Below are 18,469 nucleotides of genomic sequence, written 5' to 3'. Positions count from 1 at the left end.
GCTGAGGCAGAGACTGCAGGTGGATAGATGAGCACGTCCCCCCCGCCCCCGCCCTCAGACTGGGGCATGGCAGCTTCCAGAGGACAGTATCCCTTCAGGGACAGGCTCTTTACTGTGACCACTCCCCTCCTCCTTCATGCATCCTCAGCCTCTCCCTCTGGACAGGGTCCTTCCCTCTGTCTCTAATTATCCTCCAATGTCCCACCCCCAGAGAAGCAAAAACAATAACCAAATCACTTCACTTTTGCCTCTGCTGTATTTCCCTTCCCCTTATGGCCACACTTCTTGAAAATGCTGCCTGCCCTCTGGATCTCTGTTCCCCGCTCCTTCCCCTCCAGCTCCCCCCAACCCCCAGGCCAGGAAGCAAGCAGTGGACAGCAGGGCAACATCTGGCAGGTGCCTTGCAGGCTTGCTTCCTCAGCCCCTCACCTTCTGGAATGTTCCTCCTGACCATGGCTCAGCTGCCCCCACCTGCCTCCGCCCGGGATCCAGCACTCTTACCAGAATGCATCGCGGTGTATGGTACATGCCCTATCTCTGCCACCCAGCCCCGCCACCGCTGGCTTGTCAGTTCTGTGATAGGGACACGTATCCGAGTCTCTAGCATTGTTCCTGGCACACAGTAAGTGCTCAAAAAATGTTCATTAACTGAATGAATGGAGGTCAGCCTCTCTGCTTTAGGAGCTTGCCTCATATTGGAAGAGACAAGCTGCAAACACACTGTTACAAATGCAAGGGGCCAAGTGTCAGAAGCGGTCAGATCTTACCCGGGCGCCTGCCTGCCGGGTGCGAGAAGGCATTGCAGCCCATGAGCTTGGCATGAGCTGGACCTGCTCCGGGAGTGAAACCCCGGCTTCTAGGTGAAGCTGCCTGTTGGTGGCATGCCCCAAACTTTCCTGAGGACACACAGCACGGGCAGCTGGTTAATGCTCTGTCAGTCCTTTGAATGTAAATGTATATGTTTGTATGAATAAATATACAATTCAGCAGTTCCGTATGACACTGGAGACGGAAAACGGCCTGATGGCACAGCCCATCTGGAACTGCAGCATTGTCTTTTCAGTGTAGGTCCAGGACCCACTTTTATGATAAATAAGTCCATGTCACAGGCTGGGGGCTTGCTTTCCTGCCCCGGATCTGCCTGGCTTTGCTGCTCCCAGCCGTGTGATCTCACTTCTCTGTGCTCGGGTCCCTCATATGTACCGCGGGGCTAGTAATCACATTTCCCTGTGTGGTGGCTGTGAGCATTCGATGAATTAACATGGGCAATAAAGGTCTGCACTTAGAATAGCGCCCAGTGCAGAGAAAGACCTAGAAGGCACCAGGCGTCAGCTGTGATTATGCTTTTACTGTCTCTGCGACTGGGGGGTTTGTTATTCTTCCTGAGCAGGACCTGTCTCTGTACCTATGCGAACATTCGCTAGCATTTGGAAAAATGCAGGCTGGTGGCTTCCTGGGGGCCATGGATCAGGAATGGTGCTCCTGGAAGGTAAGATAGCAAATACAAATACAGGGAATTCAGCATTGAGTTAAATTTTTTTTTAAAGATTTTATTTGACACACACACAGAGAGAGAGAGCACGAGTGGGGTGAGGGGTAGAGAGAGGGGGACAAGCAGACTCCCCGCTGAGCAGTGAGCCCGATGAGAGACTCAATCCCATGACCTTGAGATCATGATCTGAGTGGAAGGCAGATGCTTAACCTACTGAACCACCCAGGCACCCCAGTTAAATTTTAATTTCAGATAAATAGCAACTAATTTTTTAAAATATACACACACACCCCATGCAATATTTGAGACATATTTACACTAAAAAAGCCACATCACTGGCAAGGTTTTCTTGGGACATTGTTCTCTGTTGTCTGTAGTTGGCCCAAGTGGAGGAACAGATAGGAGCCAGGATACAAACCTAATGTTCACCCCAGAGTCTCTTAACTGTCGCTTCTTGGTCTCTGGCCTTGGCCAGGACACTTCTCTGTGTCTCGCACTGCCCAGAACTACTGGAAGAAACTGTGGTGACTCTGACTGACTGAGTGAGGTTGTGGCCAGCCTGGGGCCTGTGGGGTGTGAATAGAGGGGCCTGGGCACCAATCCTCAGCATTTCCTGCTCACGTTTCCCTGAGCGTCTGCAGACTTTACCCAAGGGAACCAGTCCTCCAAGCTCTCCTGCTCTGGAGCCTCCTTCAGAGGGGAGTGGCCCTGAAGAGTGGTCCTCTGTGTGTGCATGAAGCCACCAACGGCCATCCCACAATGGCAGACCGGGGAAGCCTCAAGGGGTGTGGTTAGGGGGGCCCTGGGGACTCCGAGTCAGAGATTCTAATCCAGGCCTTTGCGCTCCCGCCTGTAAATCCCAGCTCCACTCACTGAAATGGCGTTTACTCTCCTCATATTTTCCCATTTCGCATTTCAGCCAGGCAGCCTCAGAAGTTGCTCAAAGCACCTCTTTGCATGCTGTGGTGCACAACTAAGCACGTGATGGGCCTGTGCTGTGGAGGTGCCGAGAGAAACCGTTCCCCCCGGAGTGGACTGGGCCAGAGCCAGGAGCTGGGAGCTATCGGTGAAAGCAAATTGGGAAGATAACCAGAGCTTAGAGGAGCTTTCTGGCTTCTTCCTGAAGGTTCCTGGGCCCTAAGAGTGACGTGGGCCTGGAGGGATTGAGGGCAGGGAAATGGTGTCTCAGTAGTAAATAGTACAGACAGATCAACAACAATACCGGCAACGTTGGTTTCGGGCTCCGTGCCTGGCACTGTTCTCCACGCCTTAGTCATCACTGCATCCTCACGGCAGCCGCTCCTGTCTCCCCATGAGAAGGTGGAGGGACCTCCCCCCAGAAGGTCTTCTCTGAAGCCTCGGCTTCTCTCAGACCCTGGGTGAGAGGTAAACTGGGGGTAAACTGATTCAAGCCAGAGGAGATGGGGACTTGAACATGAATGGGAGTCAATTTAAGAAAGAAACCACGATATTCTGAAATTCCAGCTCCCCATACACATTCGCTAGGGACACGGGGACACGCGTTCTTTGGCCTCGGCTTTGCCCAGCCTGACAGGCAGGGAGACCCTCTGGCAGCAGAACCGCTTCTCACGCCTCCCAGGGGAGTGGCTGGGAGGGGCTCTGCCTGACTTAGCCCTTAGCATCCTCCCGGCCAGCCCCTTGCTGGGGACAGGGTGACCCCTGCTTTCTCTGCGAGCACCAGGTGCGGCCGGGTGCCCAAAGCTGCGTCTCCCCAGAAGGGCTCCGCCACAGCATCTGTAAGACCACTAGGGGCAATGTCAGCCTGCGGTTTCTAGGGCCAGCCTCCGATCCCTGCCTGAGAATCTCCCGCTCTCCAAAACCTGCCGACTCTGATAGAAATGCTGCAGATTTCTCACCCAGTGGGTCTGGGGCAGAGCTCCAGGAACCTGTATTTTGGAAAGCAGCTCCAGTTGGTTCTGATGAGCGGTGGGTTTGGGAGAGACTGATCAAGCCCGCCTTCTACCTGGTCAGGCTTCCTCCCAGCCCCTCCCCAGCCCCAGCGTCCTGACTGCGGGTCATCCAGCCTCAGCTTGAACACTTCCCACGTCAGGGAGCTCATTGCTTCTTGGGCTCTCTGTCATATGTTCTGAATGCTCAAAAGTTCTTTCTTATGCTGAGTCAGAGGCTAGCCTCCCACTGTATCTCTGACCCACATGCCCCCCCGCAGGGCCCAGCTGCACCCACATTTCCACAGCGCCTCTCCCCCTGCCAGGATCCTGGCCGGTCACCGCCTTGTGCACAAGACTCCCAGACTGCCCCCAGGTGCCTGTTCACTGGACATGTCTGTTGACCTCCCATAAAATACACACTCAGCCAAATCTGAACCTTACCTCCAAAAGGTCTGGCCTGCCCTCCCCCTGTGCAGACACCGCCCTTTCAGTGAGGTGTATTTAGGCCAAAAAGCTCATACAACGAAAGAAAAAGTTAAACACAGAATAGTCCCAACCTCACTCCCATACCAGTCTCGTTCCCAGTTTCTTTGGCTTATTTTTATTTATTTTTTAAAAAGATTTTAAAAAAATTATTTATTAGAGAGTGAGAGGGAGCGAGAGAAAGCATGAGCAGTGGGGAGGGACAGAGGGAGAGGGAGAAGCAGGCTCCCCGCCGAGCAGGGAGCCCAATGCCAGGCTCGATCCCAGGACCCTGGGATCATGACCTGAGCCAAAGGCAGACACTTAACTGACTGAGCCACCCAGGCGCCCTTGCTTTGGCTTATTTTTTAAAAAATCACTTCAACATTTTTATTTAGTTGCAACCAGATTATGTGTATTGCTTTATGCTCCGCCATGTTCAGAAAGCACCATTTTCTCACACCTCTGCACAGACTTCCTGCTTGTCATTGTCATGCCCACACAGCATGGCATCCTGTGGCCTGCGTTCCAAGCCCCAACTCCTGCCAGGCACCGCTCCTCACCAACTGCTGATCACGTTCCGACGTGCCGGGCCCTTTGTCTGTTCTCTTGTTTTATCTTTCAGCCCCTGCACTCCTAACCACGCTGCATCCCTGCCCCTTGGGGCAGTGATAGGCTGTCGCACACCTAATGATACTGTACATGGGGGACCACAGAACAGTTATTTTAGATGTTACCTGTTAGATCATCCTTTGCCAATAACCACTGTTTATTGAGCTAGGGCTACCATGAACCAGCCCCGGGCTGGGCATCTGGCATACATTACGCCAGGCAATTCTCAAGGCAACCCATGAGAAAGCCGTACAAAACTCCATATTACAGATGAGCAAATGAGGCTCAGAGAGGTTCAGCAAGTTCTCCGAGATTGCACAGCCATGACAAGATAGAGCAGGGGTTGAGACTCAGATCTGTATGACTTCTAAGCCTATGCTTAAGCCACTGTCTTCCATTTCAGGAAACGTGGTCTGGCTCACTGTGTATTTGAGCCCTTGTGAAAATGAGCTTCAATATAATAGAGCTGCAGCAAACCTTGCTGCATTTGTCCTTCCCCATGCCAGGTTCAGAGACATGCTTTTTCTCTCCTATGATGTGTGAAAGACGTGCCTTTTCAACCCACTGTGCAACCTGAGCAACTGAGGCACAGACATAGGCCACAGGCCAGGGAGGGATGGGGGACCACAACCCACACCTCACGGTGGCAGGGGGCAAGTGGGAGGCCACGGAGAATGAGGTCCTCGGAGGGAGAACGCCCACAGCGGGCAGGTCCATTTGCAGTTCAGCTCCCGTGAACCTCTGGCCCCTGAGCCAGCCCATCTCAGTGCCTTGTTCAGGAATACCTTTGGCCCAGGCTGCGCCGTGGGCCCGGCTCACGCAGCCCTCTTCCCCGACCTCTCCTGACCATGCCTGCCCGAGGCAATCACGTGCTCCTCCCAACTCTTCTGCAATTATAATTTCAATAATTCATTTGGCAATTAATCATATCCTGCCTTGTGACATCTCTCCTATTCCATGTTGAGCTGTTATTTAGAAGTGCAATTGTTTAACTTCCCAGGAGCAGCATATGCAGCCTTGCTAATATAGTTGGGGTTTTTGTTGTTTATTTCCTGGCAGTCAATCAAACCAGGAGGAGAAGTTTGAGGCCCATGCTGGGGGGTGGCCAGGGAGGCTCGCTGAAAGGGCAACGGGAGCCGAGGGTCAGGGGACCTACCGACCACAGCTTCTTGGACAGTCAGCCCATCACAGTCCTCAGCCTCCTTCCCTCCGGGCTCCGCGCTTACGAAACAGCTCCGCATACAGCCAGTCCCAGGAATTTTCCATGCATTTGTACCATCTCCTTGACTGCAGTACATTTCCTGTGGGCAGGGACCATTCATTCTATTTTCACCGAGACTGCTTAACAAGATGTGACAAACTCTGAAATTAGAGAGAACGGTCCCAGACTGGCCTCTTGGCTCTGCTGCCTCCTAGCTGTCAGCCTGGGGAAGCCATGTCACTTCTTGGCCTCCGACCCCTCGTCGCTAAAACGGGGTTCAAATGCCTCTCTCATGAGACTTGACATGGGAATCACGAAGCAAACACATGGACACTCTTGGTGTATTCTGGGCGCCTCACAGACATCAACCCCTTTATCTTCACAAAAACTCTTTGAAGTAGATTCTTTCATTATTTCCATTTTACACAGAGATGCAGGGGTGAGGAGCAGAAGCCTGGAGGGGGTGCTCTGGGGATCACAGGGGAGGCCCCCCAGGAATAACCACGAAGGCATGAGTTCATGCCTGCAGGTATCTGGGGGTGGATGAGGGAGCGCGGTGGTTGGAAAGAGCAGTGGATGGGAGCAGGGACCGGTGGGTGGTCTCTGAATGTTCCCCAGCAGTTTCCAGGCTTCAGGTCTGACACGGACACTGAAGAGGGGTAGTGTTCCAAGCTTAAGTGAACTCCAAGATCCATGAATTTGCTGAGATGAACTTGACCAGGGAAGAGAGGAGCAAAGGTCTGGGGAGAGTGAAAACAAAGGAAATGTGGCTGGAGATGGTTCTTTGGAGCTCATTGTTTTTTGAACCCCACATCCTCCCAAAGCCAAGGAATGAAAGGGGCACTGTGATATAAGGCAGGCCTGGAAAGGAGCCATCACTCTGAGGTAATGGGGTGTGGGAGCTGCATGAGCAAGAAGAAGGTCATCTTTTTTTTTTTTTTTGAGAGGGAGAGAAAGAACAGGGGGAGGGGCAGAGAGAGAGGGAGAGAGAATCTCAAGGAGGCTTCACACCCAGTGTGGAGCCTGACACTGGGCTCAGTCTCACACCCCTGAGATCATGACCTGAGCTGAAAATCCAGAGTTGGATGCTTAACCGACTGAGCCACCCAAGTGCCCCAAGGAGGTCGTCTTTTGCCTGCAAAAGACCCCATTGCTTTTAGATGCTCTCCTAGGACCGAGACCAGCTTGGGAGCTGTGCCCGCATCTTTGCTCTACCCTCAAGATTGGAAGTGCTGCATTTTCCCCTCCCCAGATGCAGCAACCTAACCAGAAAAGCACCACCTGCCAGGTACTAGACAGCAGCAGATGGGCTCTCAGAGGAGGAAGAGAAGGGGTTAAAAGGAGGAGAGTGCCTGAGGGAGAGGAAGAGGGGAGAGAAGAGGGCCTAAGGGGAGGGGTTAGGGAGAGGATGGCGGGGGGGAGGCAAGGTGGGGGAAGGTGGGGGAAGGGGAGGGAGAGGGTGTAGGGAGAGGTTGTGGGGGGTAAGGGGGTGGTGAGAGGACCTGGGGGAGGTGGGGAGGAGAAGGAAGGGAGCTATGGAGTTAAAGAGAGGAGGAACACAACCCCTTGTCTTCTGGGGGCTTACAGTCAGGTGGGTATGGGTGAAGCTCAAGCATCTTCAGCCAGCCTCTGGAAGAAAACAACACACAACCTGGGGCCCCCAGGGGTTGAGAAGCATTTTAACAAGTAGGCAGGATCTGGAGAGGCCACGAGGCTGGAACCAGGAGGGAAGTGAGGGGGACTGCATGTGTTTAGAGCCTCTTGCCTCATGTGATCTTCCAAGAGAGAGCCGGCTCCTGTCCCACATGGTCCAGCCTCAGGGAGGGGCACTGAGCACCAGCACCCCCACCAGCAGCTGCGCTCACCGCCCCCCCCAGGTCAAGAGTCACTGCCTCCCTGAAGACGAGCTGTTCTCAGGGCTCTTCTCCTGACTGGCGGATGACCCCGGAAACTTGCAGATCTTTCCTGTGCCTGTCTCCACCTAACTGGAAGGCTATGGTGGAGACTGCATGAGATGGTAAGTGGGGAATGCTTTATAAACGGAAACCTTGATGCCCCCACTTGCGGCTCTTAGCAGACGTTCTGCATCTGCCCTGTGTCCCCCTCCCCCATGAGCATCTCTAGCCTGGACCTACTCGCCATCTCCACTTGGATGTGCGGCACTCATCTTTCCTTCTTCTCTTTCTTGAGTACAGTGGACACGCGATGTTACATTCATTTCAGCTGTACGATCAGCCTGGTGATGTGACAAGTGTATACATCACTCTAGGCTCGCCACACGTGTAGCTCCCATCTGTCCCCGGACAGCGCTATCTCAACCCCATTGTACTCCTGATGCTGTGCCTCTCCTTCCCATGACTTGTTCATTCCAGAACAGGAAGCCGGTACCTCCGCTCCCCTCACCCACCTTTCCGGCAACTACCAGTTAGTTCTCCATATTTATAGGTTAGCTCTGCTTCCAACAGGCATCATCAGGGACTTCAAAACTAACCCCCTAACACCGTCTTCTAAACCTGCCCTACCTTCTAGTTGCCAAGGCCAAATCCATGGAAATGTCACTGACTCTTTTTTTTTTTTTTGCACATCCCCCGCCCCCGCATCTGAGCCACCAGCAAATCCTATTGGCTCCTGCCTTCAAAATACATCCAGAATCCAACTGCCACTGCCCCTGTGGCCTGGGCTGCCTCTGGCTCTGCCCTAGGCCCCTGGCTTAGCTGTCCCCCCGCCCCCCGCCCCAGCCCCGCTTGCCTCCTCGCATGTATTCTGTGCAAACACACACCAGGGCATGAGCAGAACAGTCCACTGGCCCCGCTGCACTCGGGGTGCCAGCCAGTCATTCCAGCAGAGCACAGGCCTGCAGGCTTGGGCCCCTCGTCTCCCCCGTCCCTCACCTCCTCCTCCTCAGCGGCAGGCACGCGGGTCTCCCTGCTCTGCCTCAGGTCCGGCACGCACCGCCACCTCGGGCCTTTGCTCGAGCCCGTCACTCTTTCTGGAAAGCTCTGCCCCAGACACCTGCATGGCTCAGAGTTTTCACCTCCAGATGACATTTGTCCCCACCCCAGGAGGCTGCACCCTCTCTGCTTTAGTTTTCCTCAGAATGCTTAGCACTTCTAATGGATTATATAACTTATTTATTGTCCCCTCTCCACCTCCTCCATCCCATAAATGCTTAAGAATTTTGTCTGCTTCTCTCCCCTCCCCCCTCCGCCCCCCGCCATATCCCTGGTTTTTATTTTTTATTTATTTATTTATTTATTTATTTATTTATTTATTTAAAGATTTTATTTATTTATTTGGCAGAGAGAGACACAGCGAGACAGGGAACACAAGTAGGGGGAGTGGGAGAGGGAGAAGCAGGCTTCCGCCGAGCAGGGAGCCCGATGTGGGACTCGATCCCAGGACCCCGGGATCATGACCTGAGCCGAAGGCAGAGCTTAACGACTGAGCCACCCAGGCGCCCCTATCCCTGGTTTTTAGAACAGTATCTGGAACGTAGGAGGCATTTGGGACATGCTTGAATGAATGAATGAATGAATGACGAGTGGTTGACTGCGCTCCCCCACCCCCAACCCCAGCCATGCTGGGGGGGAAGTGAAGACACTGCAGTCCTGGGGTTGGAGGGCAGGTTGGCTACATTAAAAGTCCCGCTTGCTGCTACTAAAACCCTGAGGTCTTTCTATCTCGTTCTTTATCAAAAAGACACATCTCTCCCCTTCCAGCACAATCAGTTCAAAATCAGTAAAATAGAGCGTCTCTCTTCCTGTCGGTAAGAGCCTCGCTCCTTGGGCAGATGCTGGCCAGGCTGACTGTCTGTTGCGGTGGGAGGGGTCTGCACCCTTGGTTGAGGCTGGAGGTTTAGGAGACGGGGATGTTGTCCTGTTCCGGTGGGAGCACAGAGTAGAGATGTCTGCCCCTCTGGCAGCGCCGACCTCAGCTGCTGGGACTGAATGCAGGGGTGTTGAGAGGGGGGCTCCAGGGAGTAAGCGGAGACCGGCTGCAGAATGGGCCTCATGGGATGGCTCGGGGCGGGGGGGGGCAGGTGTGAGGAGGTGAGAAGGGGGACACTGAGATGTCTCCCCCACACAGGTAAAGCAGTGATAAATTGGGGCCATCTGTGCTGTTGTTAGACATTCTAAGTTGAGAGCCAGACTCCCAGAACAAAGAAAACAGCTCTTCAAAGAGACAGGGAGGGAGGGAGGGAGAGAGAAAAACACAAACACAGCGGCCAGCATCCCGCTCACACACACACGCCCCTCATCTAATCATAAAAACATATTCCAAACAGGTTCCAGAGCTGTCCTTGGGAGGGATGTTTGAAATATATATATAGATAGATAGATATAGATCCCTGAAATTCTAACTGTCAGATCTCTCTGGAAATGGCTCTGCTTGAACAGATTTTCCTGGACCTTCATTTCATGAATGTTGAAAACAGAATTTTTATAAGACGAAGCCAAACAGAACTGGTGACAATTGTGCTTGGAGGCCCTTCCCTGTTTTCTCTTCCTCCGTATCCCCACTCGCTCTCTCATGCCCCTGCCAGTTGCATTTCCCTCATTCCGCAGAGACCCCCATGGCTTCCGGAAGCTCCGAGGGCCTTTCTTTCATTATGCAGGGTCAGGAGCATGAGGAGGGCGGGAGACGGTGGGAACAGGCCCAACCTCAGGAGCAGGGGCCGAGGGGCTGCAATCGGGCAGCCCTGGTTCTTGCAGGGCTGCTGAGCTTGGCCTCTAGCCCTGTGGGGCCTCAGTCTTCTCAGTCCTATAATGGGAACGATGTGCCCACTGCACGGAGCTAGGGTGAGGATTTGAGGAGACAATGGATGTAAATGGGTGAGGGGGTCCTCGGGTCCTTGAGGAAGACTCTGAAGACTCTTTCCTCCCTGAGCTTGGAAGCAACCCCAGAAGGCTTCCCGGCCAGCCTTTTGTACCTGGGCCACAATCGCCTGGGATCACAGCTACTCCTTCTTAAAATTTCTGTTTCTCTCAATTTCTTGACAAATAAAAGGTGGGATTGGAGGCAGGTAAAAAAAAAAAAAAAGCATAGGGGGATGAGATGAAGGAGTTTGGGGCTGTTGACAGGGACGGAACAGATGGAAACAAACGTGTGTTAAGAGGTTCCTCTGTGTCAGACACTGAATGTGACATTTAACGAAATCTTACCCATCCCTCTGAACCTCCCTGCCAGGAAGTGGACACTCTTACCCTGTACTCCAGAAAGGAAAGCCAAGGCTCCGATTGGAAATAATTTTCCCAGAATGACAGAGCTAGGGTTCAGTTCAGATCTGTCTCTTCTTGGTCCTGCTCCCACTGAGCTGGAAGGTCATCGACACACTTGTCTTCCACTGACTGCTGTGTGACCTCAGGCCTATGGCCTTATGTCTCTGGGCTTTCTCCCCCCACACCTGTAAAGCAAGAGGGGTGGACCAGAGGACCCCAGTGTAAGGCTTCATTATGGGGCAGATTGTGTATTGTCAAGATATTCCCAGTCCATCCCTGAGGGCAGGTTATGACTTCTGCTCCACCACGGCAGGCTTGCCCTGGTGACTTGCTTTCTCAGTGAAATCTAGTGGAAGTGATGTGTGCTGGGTCCAAGCAGAAGCCCGAAGAGCCACTGCAGGCTCCCACCATTGCCCCTTCGTTGGCCAGGTGGGGCTGCTCTCTGTCAGCCTGGGTCCTGGCATGGAGCGGATGTGGAACGGAGCTCCACAGACCCACCATGAACGTCAGTGTGAGCAAGACAGGACTCCTGGCTGTTTGTTGTAAACCACTAAGATTTGGGTCATTTGTTATTGACGATGGACTTAGCTTGAACTGACAGATACAACGAGGAAAGGTGCAGGCGGGGAGGGGACTGATTCTGCCCCTCCCTGAAAAACCAGGGCACAGGAAGGGCCTGGGAGTTCCCCTGAGGTGTAAATGGCTCACTGACTTAACTGAACTCCTACCCATCTTCCAGAACAGGTGTGTAAAGAATCTGGGGTTGGCGAGGGATGCTAATGTCCTGGGAGCAATGGAGCTGCCTGGCGAGAGTGTTGACATCCACCCCTCCGGTAAGAAAAGAGGAGAGAAGTAGGCAAGAGATCCAAACTACAGAGGATGCTGCCAGATGGTTCTTCTGTTTCTAACAGGAAACAATGCTTTCAGGGCAGCAGAGACTCGTGCAGCTGATTTAGGGCAGCCCCCTTACTTCACAGGTGAAGAACTTGAGGGTCTGGGGGGTTCAAGGACTTGTATGGGGGTCGCCTCACCTGCCAGCGAGGGTCGGAGCTGAGACTTGCGCCCAGGCCCAAGGAGTGCTAGCCTGGGTTGGACCTTCTGGTTTCTTTTTAGATATTAACAGTAACAATTCTCCCAAAGGAAAGGGCAAGTCACTTGACTTGAAGGCTAGCAAGGAAGGTGGGAGCTGGGGACGGGGTTCCTCCAGCCCCCCGGGGAAAGCAAAGTCACGGGCAGATTAGGAAGACAGGCCACCACTTGCTCCAGCAGGTGAGCGTGAGGATTTGTCCTTGGAGGAGAAAGGACAGGACCCGGTGGGCCTAGTATGCACGGGCTTCGGATTGCCCACTTACCATATTTCATCTCCTGCAGATCCTGTGACACAAATGGAGGATTCCTGTTTATTATGTGAGTCACTCGAGGCTTAGGGAAGTGAAACAATGTGCAAGATCTCACGTGTAAGTGCTAGAGCTGGGCGTGGTACCACGTCAGCATGACCTTGCTGAGGGAGGCAGTGGAGAGAGGATGGGGGTGGTGGGGTGGGGCGCACGGTTGTCGGACTCTCAGCCAGCAGCTTCCAGCCGGGGCCTCCTGGAGCTCACCTGGAAGGGCTCAAGCCTGTGGCCAGACGAGCCTGGGGTCCCTTTGTCATGTCAGCCTGCGTGGCGGGGTGGTGCCCCACCTCCCTTGCAGCAGCTAAGGGATGAGCCAGGTTGCCGGTGTGGTCTTGACTGTGTGGAAAGACCCATAGGACCCCTGGAGCCCCCAGGGGCCACCTGCTTGGGACAGACCCTAGATTACAGATCTGTCAGTACAGGGTTCTGGCAGGGAGGGGCCAGGCCAGGGGAGAGCTTGACGGAGCCTGGCTGTGGCCCAATGCACGTTTGTGGCTGGACATTTCCTCCCAACTAATAAACAAACAATCATTATTTTTCTCTGGCCAAATGGAAGCTAGTCTCAGAGCGCTCAGCAAGAGAGCAATAATAGTGGGTCATTGACAGACAGGGACAGCTTAATAGGTCACAGACCGATGCGGATCTGAGATTGATGAGGGCTGTGCTATCGATTATTGGAACCCCTTCCAGCCTTCCTAAGGGGCTCCCCACTCTGTTTTCTGTCCCGGGCAGGGCTCTGGTGCCTCCCCCAGCCATTAGCTGGGCAGTGGGGAGGGCTGGGCCCCGTTTGCCCTAATTCCGAGGGCAGAAAACATATTTGTAACACGAGGAACGTGATGACTCTCAAAAGTTCATGGCTTCAGCCACAAATCCTGGACACATAAGCCACGGTTCTATTTTCTTCTACAGCAGGGTAAAGACAGCACATTTCATCAAGATAGGAAACACTGACCCCAGATGTAGCACCCCCCACCCATTCTTATCTTGTAGTAACTGGAGCCCAGGGACCTTGCAGTACCCTCTTACCAGGAGGTGGGGCAGAAGGAAAGAGGGGACAGCTGCCCACCCCAGGCTGGCCCTGACAGAGCATGGAATGACAAAGCGACTGGGAACCAGGGAGGCCAGCCAGCAGGATCTACGTCCGTGGTGCCCTGGAATTTCGGTCAACCCCTACAATTGTGGATAAAATGTTGTACATGTGGTCCATAGCATTTATGAGATTTTCAAAGGGGTCAATGCAAGCTAAGTACCGGGACGCTGGCTACCCCTCCGCTTTGCTGATGTGAGTGGCAACTCCTGTTGGTGCTTATCTGCATAGCCAAGAGAGGGAACCCCTGAGTCTCACCTGCCACCTCCCTCTCTCTTCTCCCACGGCCCAGCGAGCAGCTGCTCACCTTGTTTTCTGAACTTGGGGCATCTCATGCTCAGCAAGGCAGCCCGTAGGGCCCCCATGCACGGGCCCGCCAGGCCATGACCTCCTGGCCCTCCTGGGGGAAAGAGCCCTGCCCCCCCATTCCCAGGCCCCAGCACATATAGGAAGGGAGAATGGGCCCTGTAAGACAGCTCCTGGGGCGCCTGGGTGGCTCAGTTGGTTAAGTGACTGCCTTCGGCTCAGGTCATGATCCTGGAGTCCCTGGATCGAGTCCCGCATCAGGCTCCCTGCTTGGCAGGGAGTCTGCTTCTCCCTCCGACCCTCCCCCCTTTCATGCTCTCTCTCTCTCAGTCTCTCTCTCTCTTTCAAATAAATAAATAAAATCTTAAAAAAAAAAAAAAAGACAGCTCCTGAGTACCCACGTGACCTTTAGTTGAAGGGCCACAGGGGCCCCACACCCTCCGTGAGTGCCCAGCCTCCCTCATGCTGCGGACAGGCAGGGCCTCAGCAAGGTGGGCCGTGTGGCCTGCAGGCAGTGCTTCCGGATGAGGAAACGCCAGGGGCTCTGAGGATGCAGAGGGGGACTTAGCCTCTGCTCAGGCCTCCTTGGAGGAATAACCAGCATCTGCAGAAGGGAGGCACCAGGGTGTTTTGAGGGCCTGCACATGGTCCTGGGGGGAGAAGGAGGAGACAGAATTAGCCTGAGAGCTTGCAGCACCGTATTGAGAGGAAGAGTCCCAGCTGATGGCCTGGCGCGGCTGCCTCACGAGGAGCTGGTCTGCAGTGGAGGGGGGATGCCGGCAAAGGCCTGGGGGCTTTCACGATTCTGCAGTGCGAGGGGAAGGGAGGAGACCAGATGGTGTCCTCCCAAACCCTGTTCCCCTGGCTCTGCCCTCCCTGAGGGCTGTGGATGAGAGTCTGCAGCTGGTGCAGAAGCTGCTGTTTTCCCCAGAACCCCTGAGAGCAGGGGCAAAAGCATCCATAAAGACAAAGGACATCTCCCCGATGGCAGCGCCCTGTGGGGCAGGAGTGTCCAGTGGCCTGGCTTTGTCCCCCCCGGGGGAGAGTGGGAGAATGTGAGCAGGTGGTGCGAGTTTCAGGAGGTGTCTCGGGGGGCCTCCAACATGGACCTGGGCACGACTGTGTCAGAGGAAGGCTCTGGAGATGCTGTGATCACAGGCGGAGGCCTGGCCGGCAGACCCCACACAAGTGCAGGGGATGCAGGCTTGGGAGGCCTGGCTGCCAGGACACGCTAGTGCTTTCGAGCCTCACACCAGACAAGTCTATTAACTGGTCACTTGTTGTCTTTCGTCTGTGCTTCAGTACCAGCCATTAATGGTCATTAATAAATGATAAGGGTGGTTGAACTTCACAATTCTGACAGTTTATACCAGGTCTAACTTCACAGTTTGGACAGTTGGACAACACTTCATTTGCAGACTCTAGTGAGTTAGACCCACAGGTCCTCCTGTCTCTACCTTGTCCTGCTGTGTGTGTGTGTGTGTGTGTTTTAAAGATTTATTTATTTTAAAGAGAGAGAGAGAGAATCTCTAGCAGACTCCCCGCTGAGTGCAGAGCCTGAGGCAGGATGCAGGGCTTGATCTCACAACCCTGAGATCATGACCCTGAGATCATGACCTAAGCTGAAATCTAGAGTCGGTTGCTTTTTTTTTTTTTTTAACTTTTTACGGTTGCTTAACTGATTGGGCCACCGAGGCGCCCCGTCTTGTGGTTCTTTGCCTGAAACTGTCATCATTAGAATCCTTGCCCCATCTCCTAGTCTTGTCCAAATTGCACAAAGAGTTTGCTCTACTCCAGAGTAGAACTTCTTCCTACCTACCTCGTTCCCAAACCCGAGGTCGGGTGTACAGTTTGAAAAACTCACCAAGAGGTCCAGAGTCTGGTCAAGGCTTTACAGTCCTTCCTTATGTCCAGTTCTTGCCTTGGGCTCTTGCCCTGATTCCTAGATACCACTGGATGCTCAGCAGGTGACCCGGTCTGTGATGCACCTGCTGTCCTGGCAGGGAAGCTGTGTCCAGCGTCAGTGCCTTGGGGTTTAGCCACAGCTGCCTCAGGCACCAAGACAAATGCAAACTGAACACTGAGGCTTTGGGGACCAAGGTACAAATAAAAGAATAATTAGCACACTTCCGATTGCTCTTTCCTGCTGGGATCAAGAGGCACAGACACGAAGCGCCTGCATCATGCACAGGCCACACTCCGCACTAGATGCAGGAACCACGAGTGAGCAGAGCACCCGGATGTTTGTAAGTCAAGTCAGAGCAGCCAGAGAGAGCTGGGACCAAATCTCACCTGCTTAACATTTCCAGGCATGTCTCTCTCTGCGGTTATTGTCTTATCAAAGATTTATATCTGTCTCATAAGCATCGTTCAATCCTTGGTCTCTCGTGAGGTCTAAAGCCAAGAATTGACATTTCTTCAATGTAAATAGGAAATATTACAGAATGAATTGAGAACAGTTTTTTTTTTTTTTTTTTTTTTTTAAATTGCTTTCTTGACTTTTAACCCTGCAGTCTTGCCGACTGTTTAATTCTACTTGCAGTGGCTCAGGAACAAGCCTGAGGTTTCTGTCATGTGACACCGGGGTTTCAAGGCAGACCATCCACCTCTCCAAAGAGTAGCTCAGGTCTGCTGGTCCAAGTCACGACATGAACCCCAATGTTCCAAGAGGGCGGGAGGTTGGGCCTGGAGGGAGGCACGTGGCCATGGGCATGTGCGTGGCCCAGCCTGGGAATGAGTCTCATTCATGAATTGAAGAATCGAGCCGGGCACTTGGAAGGCCTTCCCCAGGGAAACCAGGTTAGTGACAGGAGTTTGTCTGTGGGCGGGTTCCCAGGCGCATATCAAACCCATGATGTCTTCAAGACAGTGCTGTGCAACTGCTTTTCACCTTTTATCGAACAGCTGCTCTGTGCCTTTTATAAACATCGTCTCTTCTGGTGCTCACAGCTGCGTGGGGCTGGTCCGAGGAGTCCCCCGTCGCGAGGCAAACGCAAAACATCTGGAGGCCAAGGGTAATCCTGAAGCCACACAGCCCCACAGTCACCTTGACTGTGGTCCTAGGAGTCAGTCCTGGGGAACAAAGGCCCACCTGTGCCCACCGAGAGCCTGGCCACGGGAGGCAGGGATTGAGGGTAGAGTGTATGCGTGTGTGTGTGTGTGTGTGTGTATGCATGCACCCATGTGTGCGCACGCACAAGCATGCGGGCTCTGGTGAGGAGCAAGCTGAGAGGAGAGGGGACTGTAGGGTGTGATGGGGGAGACGTGAGGGCCGCTCCCCTGCCCCTTCTCCTGCCTCTCCTTGTCTCCATGCCCCCTGGTCTCCTCCTTCCCCTCCCCTCACTGCTTCTCCGTCCCTCAGCTGCCACCTCTGTTCTGGGCCAACCCCCGGGGGCTGTGAAGGGGGTGGGGAGGGCCTCCCTGGCACTGTCTGTCAGCTGCTGGACCAGCCCCGAGACTCATCATCCTTTCCAGCTCCCAGGCGGTGGAGACCACCAGAATGTGCTCAGGGTAGGGGCTCCCTTCTTCACTGAGGCCCAAGCCTGGCGTGCCTGGCTTCTAGAAACTCACAGATGAAGCAGGTAAACTGTGGTGTGTGCGCACGTGTGTAAGCATGTATGTGCACATGTGTGTATACACGTGTGTGTGCCTGTGTGTGTTGGTGTTTATGTGCCTGTGTGTGTAAGCATGTATGTGCACGCGTGTGTGCATGTGTGTGTGTGTGCAGTGGGCACAATCGGCTTCCTAACAGACGAGCTCACCTACGTTACCTCAAACATGGAGTTGGCCTGGATTTAGAGCATCATTCATATGGCAGACATTCCATTTACACACCCGTTTGCAGAGATGTACAAAGGGAAAGGCACCTACAGGCAGGAGAAGTGAGGAAATATGTTGGTTTCTTTGCTTTCCTGAGGACTTTCCCCTTTCCTATTCAGGCTCCACTTCCTGGAAGCATTGCGGTATTCAGGTTTCTATTTCTCCCGGAAGGAGACAACACTGCTGGGATCGCCTCCTACCTCCCTGCCTGGCCCCTGTGGGCCTCCCATTGAGCCTCCTGGCCTGGCGCACTGCCGGGTGCAGAGCAGAAGCTCAGAACACAGTCAGGGGAACAGCGAGCATTCACCCCTCCTGCTCTGGCCTTGCCCTCTGCCCTCTCCGCCCACCCCCTTCTGTCCCCCCAGCTCTGGGACAGTGACTATATTTTCTGCTTTGCTTCCTTCCTCCCCACTCCCAGCTCCTCCTTGACAGAGACAGGAAGCACAGTGAGTGTGTGGGGGATGCGGTGGGCAGCGGACCCTTTGGCCCTGCTCGGGGTCCAGCACATTTTAAGGCCCCAGCTGCGTGCTCCCAGGGCTGCTGACAGGAGGGGCTATTTCTGGGTTGGAGGAGAGCTACCGAGGCTGACTGGGAGGGTATTTATAGAGCCAACCTTGGAGAACAGGGATGCTCATATCCCTGGAACCTTCCCTCGTTTAGAAGTTTCTAAAGATAGAGCTGTGTGGCATCTGGTATGAGACAAGGTCCACTAATTCCTTTGAAATTCACCAAGAACATTCTCCTAATAAATGCTGACCAGTTTTCTCGGTGCTGACTTCTTCCTCTCCCTCAGCACCCTCCTCCATCCTGCTTCTTGGCTGTCCCAGGTGGATAACCGTCCACTGCTGGGGAAACTGAGAGAGCAAGCAGTAAAAAAGCAAACTGCTTAAGATAACGTGATATCTCTGTGATGCTGCCCAACGAAGAGCTGGCCTCAGCGGGGGGGGGGGGGGGGGGGGGGGGGGGG

General features: G+C 53.9%; 1 long non-coding RNA gene across 1 annotated transcript in view; it reads left to right on the top strand.

The window, feature by feature from the left end:
• The first annotated feature begins 6,665 nt into the window (after positions 1–6,665).
• The window catches only part of LOC115939957 (uncharacterized), a 22,629-nt gene continuing 10,825 nt past the window's right edge, over positions 6,666–18,469 (top strand). The window contains exons 1-2 of the long non-coding RNA XR_014146087.1: positions 6,666–6,965; positions 7,555–7,694. This is a non-coding gene — a long non-coding RNA (uncharacterized LOC115939957). The remainder of the gene's footprint in view (positions 6,966–7,554; positions 7,695–18,469) is intronic.

This window comes from Leptonychotes weddellii, chromosome 6, assembly GCF_054177405.1.
Source record: "Leptonychotes weddellii isolate Sample4059 chromosome 6, ASM5417740v2, whole genome shotgun sequence".
NCBI lineage: Eukaryota > Metazoa > Chordata > Mammalia > Carnivora > Phocidae > Leptonychotes > Leptonychotes weddellii.
Note: the sequence above shows the minus strand (reverse complement) of the source record. Positions and strands in the feature narration are given on the sequence as shown.